Source organism: Tachysurus vachellii, chromosome 8 (assembly GCF_030014155.1).
Source record: "Tachysurus vachellii isolate PV-2020 chromosome 8, HZAU_Pvac_v1, whole genome shotgun sequence".
NCBI classification, from domain to species: domain Eukaryota; kingdom Metazoa; phylum Chordata; class Actinopteri; order Siluriformes; family Bagridae; genus Tachysurus; species Tachysurus vachellii.
The window spans coordinates 21,279,646-21,297,495 of record NC_083467.1 but is presented as its reverse complement, the minus strand read 5'-3'; the positions used below and the strand labels follow the sequence as shown (position 1 = coordinate 21,297,495).

The 17,850-nt window shown below is 38.5% G+C and overlaps 1 pseudogene; it reads left to right on the top strand.

Annotated features, from left to right (window-relative positions):
- Nucleotides 1–8,906: 8,906 nt before the first annotated feature.
- On the top strand, nucleotides 8,907–17,383 carry LOC132850370 (uncharacterized; annotated as a pseudogene).
- Nucleotides 17,384–17,850: the final 467 nt, after the last annotated feature.

Genomic DNA, 17,850 nt, shown 5'->3' with positions numbered 1-17,850 from the left:
CTGGCAATTTGCCACTCTCTCTCTCTCTCTCTCTCTCTCTCTCTCTCTATCTTTCTGTGCGCATTTGTCCCTCTGTCTCTACATCTGTCTATCTTCATCTCTCTCTCTCTCTGTCTGTGCCCCCTTCCCTCTCACCCTCTCGATATATTCACTGCTGTGTGATGAATCCATTTTCTTCTGTCTTTATAGCTCTTGCACATAAAACAGAGAAAACAAACCCCTCTCAAGCTGGTACTTTGAAAATTCCAGGTAATGGTCCATTAGTAGTATTTAGAGCTTCCATGAGCTAAAACCAAAATTTATGAAGAGCTTCTATATTTTTAACGATTAGATGAATTTCTAATTCCCACTTTCATTTCCCTTTATACACCAGATGATCAGGAATTTCTCAAGAAGAACCGGGGTGAACTAATCGATAAAGTAAAAAATGTTGAGAGAATCACTGATGACCTTCATTACTTGACTGATGAAATGGAAGCAATCATACAAGCTGAGCGATCAGACAAGGCCAAGATGAGAAAAGTTTTGGAGTACACATACAGCAAAAAAGCTGCTAAGCTTCTGGTTGATGCCTTGTATAAACATGCAAAAGATGTCATGGAGAACCTGATCACAGGTTAGCAGCTCAGGACAGCTAAACCAATTTAAACCAATTTATTAATGGTGCAAGGCACAAATGACAGACCAAAGGCCAATTTTTTTAAAGAATTTTATTTCCATAATGCTTTAAAGCCTTATTGTGGTCAGTTACCGTGGTGTTATTGTAGATTGACTACTCATATAGGTTTCCAAAAACAAACAAAAACAATTACATTTTCTTTATATTTCCTAATCATTCCATTATTTGTACAATACAAAATTACATATTGTACTTCATTTTTTTAGATTGACTAACCCTGTGTTTATACTGCTTTATAAATATTATGGGCATTTTTTAAAAACATTTTATCACTTTTTACTGTACTCTGAATGTCAAATATCAGCTCTCATGCATTCATAATATGTAACCACTGGTGCTTATTTTATATTGGAATATACAGCATGCTGTATAATTATGCCTACCAGAATGTGGAGTGTTTCTTTTTTTTTTTTTTATTACCAGTGAACTACTGTGCTGACTACACACACACACACACACATGCACACACATACACATTACAAGACAATTAGACAAGAGGAACAGGTGTTCAGAGGCGGGGAGGCAGACACGTGAACATAGAACATAAACAAAAGCACATGGTCAAAGTCCGGGCTGGATCCTGACAGCTGGTGTTGATATCATTACGTATATATATGTGTATAATTAACTGCAGTGATAATAAGTTAGCTTTAGTGATACTAAGGTAGCATTGTTTGTTATTTAAATTACCCTTGATTCTTACATGTAGGGCTGAAACGATTCCTCGAGTAATTCGAGTAACTACATTCCAAAAATTATTCTTGTGCAATTATTGTGTGTGTTTGTGTGTGTGTGTGTGTGTGTGTGTGTGTGTATGTGTGTATGTGTGTGTGACAACGCGCTTACGTCAAAGCGGAAGGAGACTCGAGGAGAAAATGTCCAAAGGAAACATTGCTTCAAAGCGCAGGGCAAGCCTCAATTCTGAGCATGTTGATATGCTTACTTTTCTTCATTGCAATCACATGCTCCTTTAAAGACTTTTAAAGCACACACACACACGTTGAGAGAGAGAGAGACTTTTATATTCTGATTAATATATATGCTTAAAGCACTCGGGGTGAAACCATGCATGGACTCTAGGTCCAAGTTCCTGTCCATGTTTTTGCCTCTTAATTACCACAAAGCATTCCAAGAAGACAGTAAAGGTTTATGTTATGCCTGAGTTGTAGATTTAGAATCTTTTAGTTCTGAAAGTTAAGTTGCATGACTTAAAGGCAGTATTTTTGTATTATTATTATTATTATTATTATTATTATTATTATTATTATTATTATTATTATTTATTTTAATGTATGCCTTAGTTTTGATAATTTAAAAAAGTAATTTTAAAGTCATTTATTTTTTTGTTTTTGCATCTCAGAAAAGGGTTCATTTAAAACCCAGAAGGTATGGCACTTAAATTCACTTAATTCTTCTTAGTCAACTTTGTCATTGTTCACAGTACAAGTACAGACAGAGAAACAATGGGTAATATCAGGGGTGGTTCTAGACCTTTTTTAGGGTGGCTCCAGCCACCCTAAAAAATAAAAAATGAACCCTCCAAAAATAAAAAATAAAAATGATGTTAAAAAGCAGGACATATCGTTGATGGGAAATAACATTATTTATCAGTTTGATCCAAGAGTGATTTTTTTTACTTTGCTTTTACGCGCGTGCGTTGTAGTCTTTCATAGTGCGTCATCCGATGTCTGCTTTATTTGAACGGAGAAGCACAGAGTCAGTCAGAGCTGGATGCTTTTATCTATAACGTTTTATAACGTCGCTATACGGTGCCTCCCAGAAAACAATGCACGGTGGGCAAGTGCATCAAGTGGGTAAATATCAGTGGACTATTTTATGTTGTTACTGACCCATTTGGGGACTTTAGGTAAATGAAACCCCACATTTTAGACAAATGGGGGCGCTAGTGAGCCACTTAAGAGACACACCTTTGTCTGACCTTTTTGTCCACACTTAACAGCCGACAAATGTGATGTATGTGTCAAATTTCAAGTTAATCTAAGCACGCCAAAAGCCTTAAATATGCCTGAAATAAAAGTAAACTTTGACACGATGCCATGGCAACAGTGTTTGCGATATCAAAAATCTGTTCCCAATTTCACATCTGCAATATCTCTGCGTCATGGTGGCCAAGTCTGGTCTCAATTGCATGAATCCCCTAGGAGGAGTATTTAAAAGTTTACCGCATGCAGCTGACAAAAAATCCACCTTTGTGACTGACACACTTCCTGGAGCCTGTTGGTGGCGCTATACCCGGGACTCACAATAAGCACATCGATGCGCTCGGAATCCTTGGCCGAACATACACACCGCGTCTCATCACAATAAGACATTTTTTGCTTTAGATATTAGACACTTTCTGTTTCTCTGAATTCGCCATAACTTTGTCGCCTCGCCATGGCAGCACCGTTCGAGATATCAAAAATCCCTTCGCAATTTAGCAAGTGCAATGTCTCGGCATCATGTTCACAACGTTTGATGTCAATCGCATGAATTCCCTAGGAGGAGTATTTAAAAGTTCACCGCATGCACTTATAAAACAATCCAAAATGGCCGACTTCCTGTTGGGCAGAGCTCATAGTTTAGAGCGCAAAAGTTGTTCAGGTCGATGAGATCTATATGCGTACCAACTCTCGTACATGTGCGTACATAATTGCCCGATCTGTGCACCAATGTTTGTTTTTGCATTACAGGGGGCGCAACAGAGCCCCCCTGCCACGCCCGTATTCCAACCTTTGTCCAATCCTAGTGTCGCGCGACTCTGATGTGTGTGCCAAATTTCAAGAGTTTTCGAGCATGTTAAGGGACCCCAATTGGCCAATGTGTGGGAAAAAAAATAAATAAAAAAAAAAATAAAAAAATTTAAAATAATACACCCAAGGAAAAACAATAGGGCTTTGCACCATTCGGTGCTCAGGCCCTAATAATAATACTCCCGAGGAAAAACAATACGGCTTCGCTCCATTCGGTGCTCAGGCCCTATAAATGCTCCCGAGGAAAAATAATAGGGCTTCGCACCATTAGGTACTCAGGCCCTAAAAAGTAATACTCCTGAGGAAAACCAATAGGGCTTCTCACCATTCGGTGCTCAGGCCCTAATAAAAAAATAAAATAATACTCCCGAGCAAAAACAATAGGGCTTCACACCATTCGGTGCTCAGGCCCTAAATATAAATCTCTTCTTGTTTTAAATTCTCACTGAGGGCTAAAACCCCCTAAAGATGAAATCCTAGAACCGCCCCTGGGTAATATCTAAATGTTTATTTTTGATAGAAAATATTGTTGTGTGCATTGCATACTCATTCATTCATTCATCTTCTACCGCTTATCCGAACTACCTCGGGTCACGGGGAGCCTGTGCCTATCTCAGGCGTCATCGGGCATCAAGGCAGGATACACGCTGGACGGAGTGCCAACCCATCGCAGGGAACACACACACACACACATTCACTCACGCAATCACACACACTAGGGACAATTTTCCAGAGATGCCAATCAACCTACCATGCATATCTTTGGACCGGGGGAGGAAACCGGAGTACCCGGAGGAAACCCCCGAGGCACGGGGAGAACATGCAAACTCCACACACACAAGGTGGAGGCGGGAATCGAACCCCGACCCTGGAGGTGTGAGGCAAACGTGCTGACCACTAAGCCACCGTGCCCCCTGCATTGCATCCTGTGCATTTAAAAAATAAAAGTTAATTTCAGTCAGGAACGAACGAATACATGATGAAGAATTATAACGTAAACTGGTACAATGGGTTCCGGCTAGGTGGAGTCGGGGTTGGAGGAGGGAGTTTAAATCGCAGCAGCAGCAGCGATGCGCTAGAAAGCGGCTCAATGAATGGGAATTTAAAGGGTCGGATAATATGAATGTCGTAAGCGGATTGGTGCGCGCCATGAACTGCTGATTATCAGCTGCACTGTCTTTCTGTTTTGTCTTGCACTGTCTTTTTGTCCTGCACTGTCTTGTTTGTCTTGTCCTGTATTGTCTTTCTGTCTTTTGTTTTGTCTTGCACTGTCTTTTTGTCTTGTGTCTCACAATATATACACCAGGTTACACAGATGCACTTTATGTACAGTATCTAGGACTAACTTTCTAAGTCCTTATAGCTCAGTCTTTGTGTTATGTAGCACCATGGACCTGGTGAAACGTTGTCTCATTTCACGGTGTACTGCAACAGCTATATATGGTTGAAATGATAAAAAAAGCTTCTTGACTCTTGACTTCTTGACTTGAATTAAATGTCCATTTATACACTGTCTAACCGCCCGTCTAGTGCCACCTAGTGGTTTAATACAAGCTATTTATCAAGTCGTGCATGACTGAATTGGTTATTATGACTGGAGACTTTAATTTTGAAAAGGTTTGATTCATGAATAATTCAGGAAGCAGCAGTTGTTCTGAGAACTGATCATCCTTAAACGCCACAACCACGAACATCTGTTAGATCCAATGTCTGTAAGTATAAAATGTTAAATTTAGTACATTTATGAAGGATATTGTTGGTGATATATGATAAGCTGTACTTTCTTAGTTAATTGATGTGATTGTTGTTATTTTATATGTGTACATTTAATTTCATATTCAGTGATTAGATCTTTGTATATTTTTCAGTTTTACAATTAAATCATAAACTTCATAAAAGACTTGATTTACAGTTTGTACTTCCTGGAAAGTCAGATATCAGAGAAACCTAAGGAGACCTTAGAGCTGAGAAGGTGCGTTAATGCAAAGTGTCTGTAATAAATAACTTCAAGGCCAAATTCGTGTACAGTCAGCATATAGAAATGCATATTTATAATGTATATAGAAAAACAAAGCCTTTAAAATGTGCTTTTTGAAATCACAGGCAATGATGCAATGACTGTAGGATTTCTTTGTATTGTTCGTGTTGAATTACAGGAGGAATGGAAATAATCACCCATAACAAAGTGAAACTTATCCAATGGTTATGTGGAGAGGAACTCGTTTTGCAGCATGTTCATGCACGGAAGTTAGTAACACAGAAAGAATACATCAAGGTCAAAAGTATCCAAGATCCCAGTGCAAATATCACGGAACTCTTAGACATCATTTTGCAAAAGGGAGATTTGGTTTGTGTCGCTTTTCTAGAGCTACTGAAGAACGACGATGTGAATGAATCAAGACCGGAGCTAAAGGACTGGATAACAACAGTAGATACATCAGGTATCATAGACTATGTACTGTGTTCCTTTATTACTATGTCCTCTTACTTCATCTCTCTCTCTCTCACTCTCTCCTTCCCTCTCGCCCTCTCGATAAATTCACTGCTGTGTGATGAAACCATTTTCTTCTGTCTTTATAGCTCTTGCACATAAAACAGAGAAAACGAACCCCTCTCAAGCTGGTACTTTGAAAATTCCAGGTAATGGTCCATTAGTAGTATTTAGAGCTTCCATGAGCTAAAACCAAAATTTATGAAGAGCTTCTATATATTTAACGATTAGATGAATTTCTAATTCCCACTCTAATTCCCACCAGATGATCAGGAATTTCTCAAGAAGAACCGGGGTCGACTAATCGATAAAGTAAAAAATGTGGAGAGAATCATTGATGACCTTAATTACTTGTCTGATGAAATGGCAGCAAACATACGAGCTGAGCGGACAGACCAGGCCAAGATGAGAAAAGTTTTGGAGTACACAACCAGCAGAAAAGCTGCTAAGCTTCTGGTTGATGCCTTGCATAAACATGCAAATGATGTCATGGAGGACCTGATCACAGTCTAGCAGCTCAGTGCAGCTATTAAAACCAATTTATTAATGGTGCAGGGATTAATTACAGACCAATGACCAATTTTTTAAAAGAATTTTATTTCCATAATGCTTTAAAGACTTATTCTGGTCAGTTAACATGGTGTTATTGTAGATTGAGTAATCATTTGAGTATAGGTTTCCAAAAACAAACAAAAATTGGCATTACATTTTCTTAATTTTTCTCAAATCATTCCAGTATTTGTACAATACAAAACTACATATTATGCTTCTTTTTTAGATTGACTAACCCTGTGTTTATACTGCTTTATAAATATTACGGGCATTTTTACTGTACTCTGAATTTCAAATATCAACTCTAATGCATTCATAATTTGTAACCACTGGTGCTTTTTATATATTGGAATATACAGCATGCTGTATGCTCAGATTTTTGTGGACACCTGGCCATCAGACCCATATGTACTTGTTGAACATTGCTTACCAGACTGAATTCCCCTTCTGGAAAGGCTTTGCAATTTCGGTTCATCCCAAAGATGTTCTGTGGGCATAATTGTCAGGTATCCCCAAATATTTGGTTATGGGTATTTCATATTTTAAAATATTGAGCATAATCTTTCTAAATATGTGGCAATGTTGTAAACATGAATCTCAGGAAATAAATAAAGGCATGAATAGAACAACAATCTTTGTGAATATTTACTATACAATTAATATCCAGTTAATTATATCTTACACATATTCTAATATTGATGGTCTGGTATTGATAACAGTTTAAACCTTTTGGTGAGAAATGTAGCAGAATGTGGAGTTATCATTTTTTTATTACAAGTGAACTACAGTGATGACTACACACACACACGCTCACACACATTACAGCTCATTTACTCAAACAATCTCACTGTCTCCCTGAGTAACTGCTCATTGTCAGTATAAGAGAAAGAGAGCAGCGCTCTGACAGTACACACACGCACACACATGCTCACACATGCTCACACACATTACAACTCATTTACTCAAACAATCTCACTTTCTCCCTGAGTAACTGCTCATTCTGTCATTATAAGTGAAAGAGAGCAGCGCTCTGACAGCACAAACATGCACACACACACACACGCACACACATGCTCACACATGCTCACACATGATCACACACACATTATAGCTCATTTACTCAAACAATCTCACTTTCTCCCTGAGTAACTGCTCATTCTGTCAGGAGAAGAGAAAGAGAGAAGCGCTCTGACAGCACACACACACACACACACACACAAGTCGTGGCCTACACTTTGGATGGGTTAAATGCAGAGAATGAATTCTGAGTATGGGTCACCATACTTAGCTGTATGTCACGTCACTCGGAACACACACAATGGATGAGCAGTTACTGCATTCCTACTAGTACCTACATCACCTATCTTCAAATGAAATTCATTAATAAATTAATAAATGAGCTTCAAACAATCATGTCTTGTATTCGCAAGATATACTAGTTCTTAATTAATTTCATTAAAACTCATTCTGTACCGTTTGCTGATTGGTTTATGCTCTGTTCTTCTGGTGCAGGTGAAAGCACCACTAGAGTCAGATAGATAAATTAACTCTCACTTCAGTATGTTCACATGTAACTAAAAGCAGTTTAAAGTGTTGTATTTGTTTTGTTCATTAAGAATGCTATAATCTGGTGGCACTATACACAATGTGACTATTGTGTCTGCACAAGTTAGTTTTGTGTATCGAGTCCATTAAGTGTAGAAATACTTATAGAGAAAACACATTCTCCAAACAGCCATTATTATTATACATAATTATAATTACATTATTATACATATAAATTTTAAATTACTGAACATTTTATCATCTTCCATTAGTTGGTGGCACAAAGGCAGGAACAGCATAGCATAGCAATTTTTAAAAATGTTTATATTTACCATTTGTGGGTCAAAGACAACACTTCATATGACTCTAAACATCTTTAAGAAATTTCTATGCTGATTTTAATAACTCTTATCATTAGTCTTTTTTTTTTTTTTTTACTGTGCATCATGTTACAATATAAATTGCATTAGAAATATTGAGATAATTTTTTTATTATTATTTTGTAACTGTAAATAGTTACTGTGAAAAAGAAACAATGTGGAAAGTTAATGTGGAAAAAAAACCACATCGGCTGAAAAACTTTCAGACTGATTGACATGTAAAGCAACCAATCACAATTCGTTTTGCTTAGCGTCGTTTAGACCGTTATTAAATCGGTGTCCCTACAAAAACAGACCGGCGTGCAACTTAAACCGTTCATTTAAGAAAATCCTTCAAACGAATGAGTCTAGAAATATAAGTTCACATCCTTTGAAAAAAATTCAGCGTTTACATAATCATCATAACCGCTTATTGTTACAGAAATAAACACGACGATTTCCTTCTTACATGGGGAAAGTCGAGCACCACGATGGCTTTGTTTCCAGGCGGACAGTTAAAAAGCGTGACACACAAACACAAAAAATCCTGCAGTTTGATTTGATCAGTTAAATAAAACTCTAACAAATATTAACTAATCTGTCTAATATGTATGTTAGCTAGATAGCCTTAGGTAACCGGTATGCATGTGCTAACTAGTTTATCGTTTAATATACTGGGGTATACTGGGCTAGTTGGCTAATAACTAATATAGTCATAAACAGCCTATCTAATCTAATTTATCGATGTTAATGCCTATCTATCTATCTATCGATCTATCTATCTATCTATCTACCCATCTATCTATCTATCTATCTATCTATCTATCTATCTATCTATCTATCTATCTACCTATCTATTGTAATTTACACTAATGTAATGCCAACAGTGTCTTCTACTACTACTTCTTCTAGCCTGATACTATAGACCTCTAATGCCTTAGTCCACTGACCTGTTGTCTCTCTCACAGGTGTCAGTGAGCCCTTATATTGTGGCCATTAGCAGTGGATCTCTACTGACACGGTAGCCAAAGCTCCAGGGTCAAACCAGGTCCATCCATTTAAATCTGGTCTACCTGGTTTTTCTAAATATGTTTAGGACAATGGAAATGCCCCAAACTGAACGGGAGCCTCATGCTCATCCAAGAAGGCCAGGTAGGATGGAAACACACACACACAGAGAGAGAGAGAGAGTGCAGTTTAAACACAGTTTTCAGAAAAATTCACTGCAAAGACATTCAGATTATTTGATTACACAAAGTTTTTTGTAAATAAAATTCAAATATAATGAGATGAGATTGAGAAGAAATGGATTTTTCATCTGTTTTGGGGTGCCCAACACCAGGAAAACAGCAGGTCCCGACGGCATTACAGGCCGGGTCCTGAAGGCCTGCAACGACCAGCTAGCACCGGTGTTCACCGAAATATTCAGCCTCTGCCTGGCACAGTCTGTAATCCCTTTGTGCTTCATACAATCCATCATCGTTCCCGTCCCAAAGAAACCCCAGCCAGCCTGCTTAAATGACTATCACCCTGTAGCCCTGACCTCTGTCATGATGAAGTGCTTTGAAAGACTATTCAGAGACTTCATCACTTCCTCAATGCCTGACACATTAGACACCCAGTCTTTCAGTTTGCATACCGTCCCAACCACTCCACCGATGACGGCATGGCATACCTTCATCACACTGCCCTGAGCCACCTGGAAAGCAAAAATGGGAATTATGTGAAAATGCTTTTTGTCGTCTACAGTTCAGCATTTAATTCCATAATTTCATCCACACTCACTCAAAGTTGGAGGGACCCGTCTCTGTATCACTGGATCTCTAGCTTCCTGTCAGACAGACCACAAGCAGTTCGGGTGGGCATACATGTCTCACCCCCTTTCATCCTCAGCACTGGAGCCCCTGCTGTACTCACTGTACCCTCATTACTGTGGCACCACCGACATCAAGTTTGCTGACGACACGGTTGTGGTGGGCCTCATCTCCAACAACGACGAGACGCCCTACCTACAGGAGATTAAGTGCCAGGAGACATTCTGCCAGATGACCAATCTCCTTCTCAATGCCAGCAAGACAAAGAGCTCATAGTGGACGTCAGTACAAAGCAGAAGAGGAAATACCATCCGCTCATGATCAACGGGACCCCGGTGGAGATAGTGAATAGTTCCCGGTACCTTGGTGTTCGCATGTCGCAGGATCTGTCATGGTCCTGTCACATCAACACTGGTAAAGAAGTGTTGTAAAGAAGACTCGGCAGCGTCTCTTCTACCTCAGACCCTTAAGGGACTTTAAACTGCCCTCTAAGGTGCTAAAACATTTTTACACTTGCACCATTGAGAGCATCCTGACGGGAAGCATCACAGCCTGGTTTGGGAACAGCATCAAGCAGGAAAGACGAGCTCTCCAGAGGGTGGTGCAATCAGCCGAACATACCATACACACTGAGCTCCCTGACCTACAGTCTATCTACAGCAAGTGGTGCTGGACCAAAGCCAGGAAGATTGTGAAGGACCTCAGCCATCCCAAGAATGGACATTTTTCTCTGTTGCAGTCAGGAAAGCGTTTCCGTTCCCTGAAGGCAAACACAAAAAGAATGAGGAGGAGCTTCTTCCCACAGGCCATCCGAGCCCTCATCCGACAGAACACCTAGTACTAAATCTCTACAGACTCACCACACACACAGACAACACTACCTCAGACAGACCTTTTCGCACACCATACGTTGCACATTGCACACATCACTTTGGAACACTTTGTATATTATATTATCAAGTGTATACCATTTAATTTTTTTAATTTATCTTTATTGGATCTTTTATATTTACAAGTATATGTTTATTTTTCTTTTTATTTATCTTTCTTATTGCACCTTCATTTTTATTTGTGTTTACTTTTCACTATAAGGAACAGTCATAAAACACATTTCACTACATGTCAAACTGTGTATGTTTATGTATGTGACAAAGTCAGGGCTTTAAGAACTGTTTTTACTTAATCTACTGTACAAAGGAACAATATATTTACATAAAAGTTCCAAAAAAAGATTTTTTTTAGGTTTGTTCTTTTTCTACGTAACTTTTTATATCTTAAAAGTAAATGGTGAAATCAAACACATTTCTGCTGTCTGAGTACAAGCGCTTGTTCATGAGGATCTAAAATTTGAAGCCGTTATCTTCAACCACTAAAATTCTATGTAAGGTTTTTCCAACAGAGGTTAAAAAAACATCTCACACCGAAAGCCAACAGAGTCCTGGCTAACTTTTTATCTGATTTATGGCGATGAAATAATTCATTACTTCATTTGCCTGACAATTTCTGCTGGCAAAATGAAACACCATTGTAGAGGTAAAAAGGGATAAAGTTCAACCAGTAACCAAATTTCATTGATAACAGACCATAGATACATGATCATTTGATGTTTGAGGCACGATGTTAAGTATTTGTTTCTGAAGTTTATTATAAAAGGTGTGTAATTTATCATCCTAGTCACAATTACATTAAAAGAAAAAAAAAACTGCAAAATGAATAACATTCATATGAGTCAGGTTCTTATTCTGTATCCTTGCTAACTGAGGTTTTGTCTCCAGGGAATGCCAGAGTCCTCCACATTGATGGGGACAGTATAATGTTTCCTGGCCCTCTGATGAGGTGAGACCTTCTTTCTCCTCTCACAACACACACACAAGCTGAACATTAAATATTATCTATTAAAGCAGTAATGTTCTGAATCATATCGACAGGTGGACAAAGTGTATGTGCAGTAATTCATATTCATCTGTTGCAGCACTAAGATGCAGACGGATGACGTGGTTGATTTTATCCAAAGGAAATCTCAGGAGTGTCTCCAACATGTGGAGGAACCTGAGCAAAAGGAGGCGTATTTCTTTTGGAAGATTATGGAGCTACTTTGCAATAAAAATGGAGTACGTGCTGTAGTTTATTAGGTGCTGATTGTTTAAAGGTGGGGTGTGCAATGTTTGAGAAATGCTCCAGAAAGCTGAGTCGGGCCGACAAACAAAACAAACGTGTAGCCAATGAGCAGAAAGGGACGTGTTTTGTGAATATGGGGGAGAGAGTGTTCAGTGCGCATGTGTGACATTAGCAGAAAGCGATTGAAACATTGACATGGCGGATAAAAACGAAAAAAGGCTTACGATAAGGCAAGAAGTAGGACCCGTGTTAATATAAGATCAGCTTTCCAGCACTGGAGAGAACTGAAGGAGCGGGAAGGCCTGCAATGGGATGCAGAGGTCGCTTTTTTCCTTCTCGAGAGGTGAGTAACGTTGGTTTTGCTTTGTTTCACAGAACTAATATATGCCGTCCTTTGCATGATTACACTTGTGTGTCATTTTTGCTTGTTTGTTTATCTGCAATCGTATTGTTCTTCCCTTCGGATATGATAAAGACACATTTCTTTCCATTAGTTGCCTGGGTTACGTATGTATGTGTGGGGCAGAGCTATCAATACGGGGTGGGACCCATTTGGGTTAGGGGCGTGTTTGTTTTGGTGATTTCAAATGTCAACATTGGCTTTCAAACACCGTACACCCCACCTTTAAGCCAAATGACTAGTGATGAAAGTATTTAGAGATTTTATAGGTGTGCAGAGGAATAAATATACCTGCAGTAGACGTGCAAGTTAAAGATGTTTGTATTACAGGATGTAATGCTGGCTGAAGTTGCTGTGATCCTCTTCAAGGGATATGGCTTGCTGAGAAAAAAGGTATCAAGTTATTTTAATGATACAGAATCAGAATCTGTTTGTATTGTGTATTGTAATTCTGTATTTTGTTTGCTGACTAATGTGATAATTCCTGCTACAGCTTGGGGTTAAGAACCAAGATGGCTGGTGTCTTCCCCTGGCACAGCTTTTATGTGCCAATGAACCAAAATATGAACACGTAAAAGACGTGGTTAAAATGGGAGAAAAGCTTGGTATGGACCAGTATCAGTATTTATTTTATTTTTTTTGGAACTCACATGGACTGTTTTCCTGATCCTCACGTGAATGTTTGGTCATTTATCTGCAGACTCCGAAGGACTGACGTATGCCGCACACATCTGCTACGTGATCGCACTGGAGGAGCTGAAAACACGCCAGAGATCGAGCTTTGAACTAATAGGATGTGACAGGTATTTTGTTTGTATGTCTCTGTGTTTCTGTTTGAAGGTGTGTATGATTACTTTTCCTCACTAGCCACTGAGACATTTTTCTCTCTACACCAGTTTGCCATTCAGTCAGTCAGCCATGAAGGATGCTATTGAGAGAACTGAGGTGTACGAATATGTGCGCTCGCTGACCTCAGGCCTCGCCCAGCCTAACTTCCAGGTGGGAATTTCTGTTCTGCTATTTATTTATACAACCTCATTGGTTATAAATAATAAATTTAAGACTTAGTTAACTTTGTTTGTTTTAGATCTACAAGTGCTATTATGCCAGCAGTCTAGCTGAGTGTGGACATTTTAATCAAGCCCTTGATTACTGCGAGACCATCGCTAGAGCAATCGCCACCTTCCCTTGCAAAATCCCAAAGGCCACGTTGGATCGGACTATTGCAGTAAACACAATTATCGTTATTCGTGGATGAGAATATTTCAATGGAAAGTTTTGTCTTTGTATAAGCAACTTACTTTCCCTGTGTGTCTTGTAGCTGTCTGAGAGATTACACAAAGGCAAGGGAAAGGAACCCGAGTGGCTGCTAAATCTTCGCCAGCTGCACACATACAAAGTGTTTAAGCTTGAGGACTCAGAATGTGGACTTATGACCAGTGAGATGCTTGCTCTCAGATTTCCTCTTGGGAAGCACCAAATTTCTTCAGAGGGTATGTAGAATCCACAGTTTGCACAAAAACTTTAAAATCATGTAGCAAAGAATGAATTTCTTGAGAGAAATTATTTACTCAATCACGAAGTACACATACCTCTTTTATTGCTTTCTGTATACTGGATTACATGCAGCATATTTGTTTTTTATTTTAATTCCTTTTTATATTAATATTTATAAAGTTAATATTTTTATTTATTTATTTATTTATTTTTTTAATTAGGTATGCATATAATTGTAATTTACATATTCAGGGCCCGTATTCCTGAAAATTCTTAGTGCGAATAGTTTTTCCTGGTGACGAAATTCAAAGCAAGTTCTTAGAAATGTGGAAACTTCCCCTTAACATTAAAGAGAAGATCCTAGTAATGATAAAAGTTATTCATAAAGCATCTTAACCCTTAAAAGAGCTCATAAGGTCAAAATGTGTTAAGAGTAGTGAGGAGGACTTTTAAAAGGCTTAAGAGTTTCTTTAGCAGTGGAAAAAATGGCCGAAATACAAAGAGGCAGAAGCATATAAAGTTTAATAATGATAGTGAGTTAATAAGATGATACGAATTTGATCGTGTAGGGATTATTTTAGAGATAACATCTCCGAAACAGAGCTGAAATGCCATAGCGTCAGAAATGATGCAATTTGGCACTGTGACATTTCTGCGCTGTAATTTGGCACTGTGACATTTCTTTCAAAAATGGAAGTGTTAAACATTTATTTTCAGAAATGAACAAAATGCAGTGAATGAACAAAAGACAATTCTAAATCAAATCAATATTTGCTGTGACCACCTTTTGCCCTCAAAACAAAAGTTTTTGAAGGAACTCGGCTGGTAGGTTGTTCCAAACATCTTGGAGAACTAACCACAGATCTTCTGTGGATGTAGGCTTTCTCACATCCTTCTGTCTCTTCATGTAATCCCAGACACACTCGATGATGTTGAGATCAGGGCTCTGTGGGGTCCATGCCATTACTTCATGCTGATTTGAAGGCAAAAGGTAGTAACACCAAATATTGATTTGATTTAGATTTTTCTTTTGTTTGCTCACTTTGCATTTTGTAAATTGACAAAAATAAACACTCATTTGTATTTCTGAAAACATTCTTTGTTTACAGCATTTTTTCACACCTGCCTAAAACTTTTGCACAGTACTGTACATTACATTTATAACATACAGATGTTAGAGCATCTCTAATATGATCGGTCACTAACGTAATCCCTACATGATATAGTCTCAAATATCTTAACATAGAGACGAAGTGAAGGCATATAATAGACCATATTTTAAAAAACGCTCATTTTTTTATTGTAAAACCAATCAGTCTTCAAAAGAATGTGTCATTAGTAGTAACCGGGTTTTGCCTCGCCTCCTGTCTAAGATATGTGTTTGTATTTTCCTTGTTCAGAGTTGCTCTGAGATGTCCTGAATCACTCTTAAACTAAGATCCCTAGTTATAAATTTATATTAAATAATTATAAGATCATTCTTAGTATCTTTATGAATACAGGCTCTGATCTTTTGGCATCACCTTCTCATTCATTACTGTCTACCGCAAGATAAGACCTCTCATGTGGCTCTTAATCTAATTGAACTTGTCTGAATGAAAGTCTGTTTGCTTGACAGAGGAGTTTGATTCACGATACACTCTGGGAAAGCTGCTGGGAGAAGTAGACTTCGGATCCATCCGTGCAGGCGTACGTAAGGCGGATGGCAAACAGGTAATGTGACTGCACAGTTACTGTTATTGGCAGTCATAACTAATTACAACTAATTGCATTACATGATATGGGCTTGTATGTTTCCTGATAAGAATGTCAATATGTTTTGTATATGTGAGCAGGTAGCCATTAAACAAGTGGGCAAAAGTCGGTATGATGAATTTATCACCATTGTAAGTATAGCAATACTTCAACATTGTGTCCATTTACTTGTTCCTGATAAAACAAATTTTATTATCTATCACTCATAATGAATATCAGGATCAGTGCCAATCCAAATCTTTACCACGTTAAGACCTTTGCTTACTGTAGTTCACTCCAAACTCTTTCTAAACATGTTTGTTTTCATTTCAGCCTGGAGAGACACAGAGATTCCCTTTGGAGGTGGCGTTGATGAAAATGGTATACAAGCCATTTGGCTGTGACAATGTGCTGGAGCTGTTAGAGTGGTTTGAGATTTGAGATTTGTTACATCTTGGTCCTGGAGCAGCCCAGCCACTGCATGGGCCTTCATGAATTCTGCAAACATCACAAAGGCCGACTGTCGGAACCACTGGCTCGGCAAATCATGCATCAAGTGGTTCAGGCTGCTCGTCATTGCTGTGACTGTGGCGTTTTTCATGGTGACATCAAGGCAGAGAATCTTCTGATCAATACTGACACCCTGGATGTAAAGTTGAAAGACTTTGGCTGTGGGGATTTGCTCAAAGACACCCCCTATACAAGATATGCAGGTAAATGCATAAAAGACAGGGAGACAGAATCAGATGGTGCAGTGGAGAACCATACTGTGACATTCCTGATGGAGTTCTCTTTGTTTACTCAGGCACTTTGGCTTTCTGCCCTCCTGAGTGGATATGTGAGGACAGTATTTGGGCCGTCCTGCTATAGTCTGGAGTCTTGGTGTACTCCTGTTTAACTTGGTGTGCAGAGACATGTCTGAGGACAACAACGTTCATCGGAACATGCACTTGGCTCCCGATTTGTCTGGAGGTAAGAAACATCACATTAAGACTTGAATTAGACTAAATGTCTAATTTTTTGCCTTAAAAATGTCTATTATCATCGCACATACAGATTGCCGGGATCTGATGTGGTGGTGTCTGGAACAAGACCCTCACTCTAGGCCAACTTTTGAGGAAATCCTCAGCCACAAATGGTTTACAAAACTTCAGAACAAAGTCAAGGATAAACCAGCAAGAAGAGAACAGACCAAATTATAATGAGCTAATAATTGTCAAGATTAGATGGTTTGTACTGGATCAGTATTGAGTTCTGTAGTGAAGATTGCTGCATATGTTTTGGGGTTTATTGTTTGTTTGTTTTTGTTGATTTATTTATAAGGGGGCAAATAGTGCATAGGCATCCTACGGTGATAGTATGTTTTCTTATAAGGGTGACAGGCACCGTACGTCTGCACGAAGATTCTGACTGTTCTTGATTTAATAAATTTGTGATTGAAGTTGGCTGTTTTCAATTTTTACATAATCTGTTTTTTTTATGCTTTTATGCTGTTTTATGCTAACAATTTTTTACAGCACCCGGAACATTTGGAATCAAGCAGCTGATTAAGCTTCTGCTCTCTCAGACCTCCAACTCTCCTGTTGTTCTACAGGAAATTATGCATTCAAATAACTGCTCATTTAAAGGAAATGTGTGCATTTTTCCCTTTAGATATTTGTGACTATCAATCAGGATCATTACAGGTCATATGGAACAGAAAAAATAAAAGTCTAGTGTCACTTGAGTCATAATCCAACACAGGGCACCATGTAGATGCAAATTCACACCTATGAAAAAAATAATAATAATAATTCACACCTATGAGCAATTTCTTAGACAGTCCATGCTTTGGGAGATGGAAGAAAATCAACTAGAACCCAAAGGAATCTCACAAGGATATAGGGAATACATGGAGAGAACTACGCT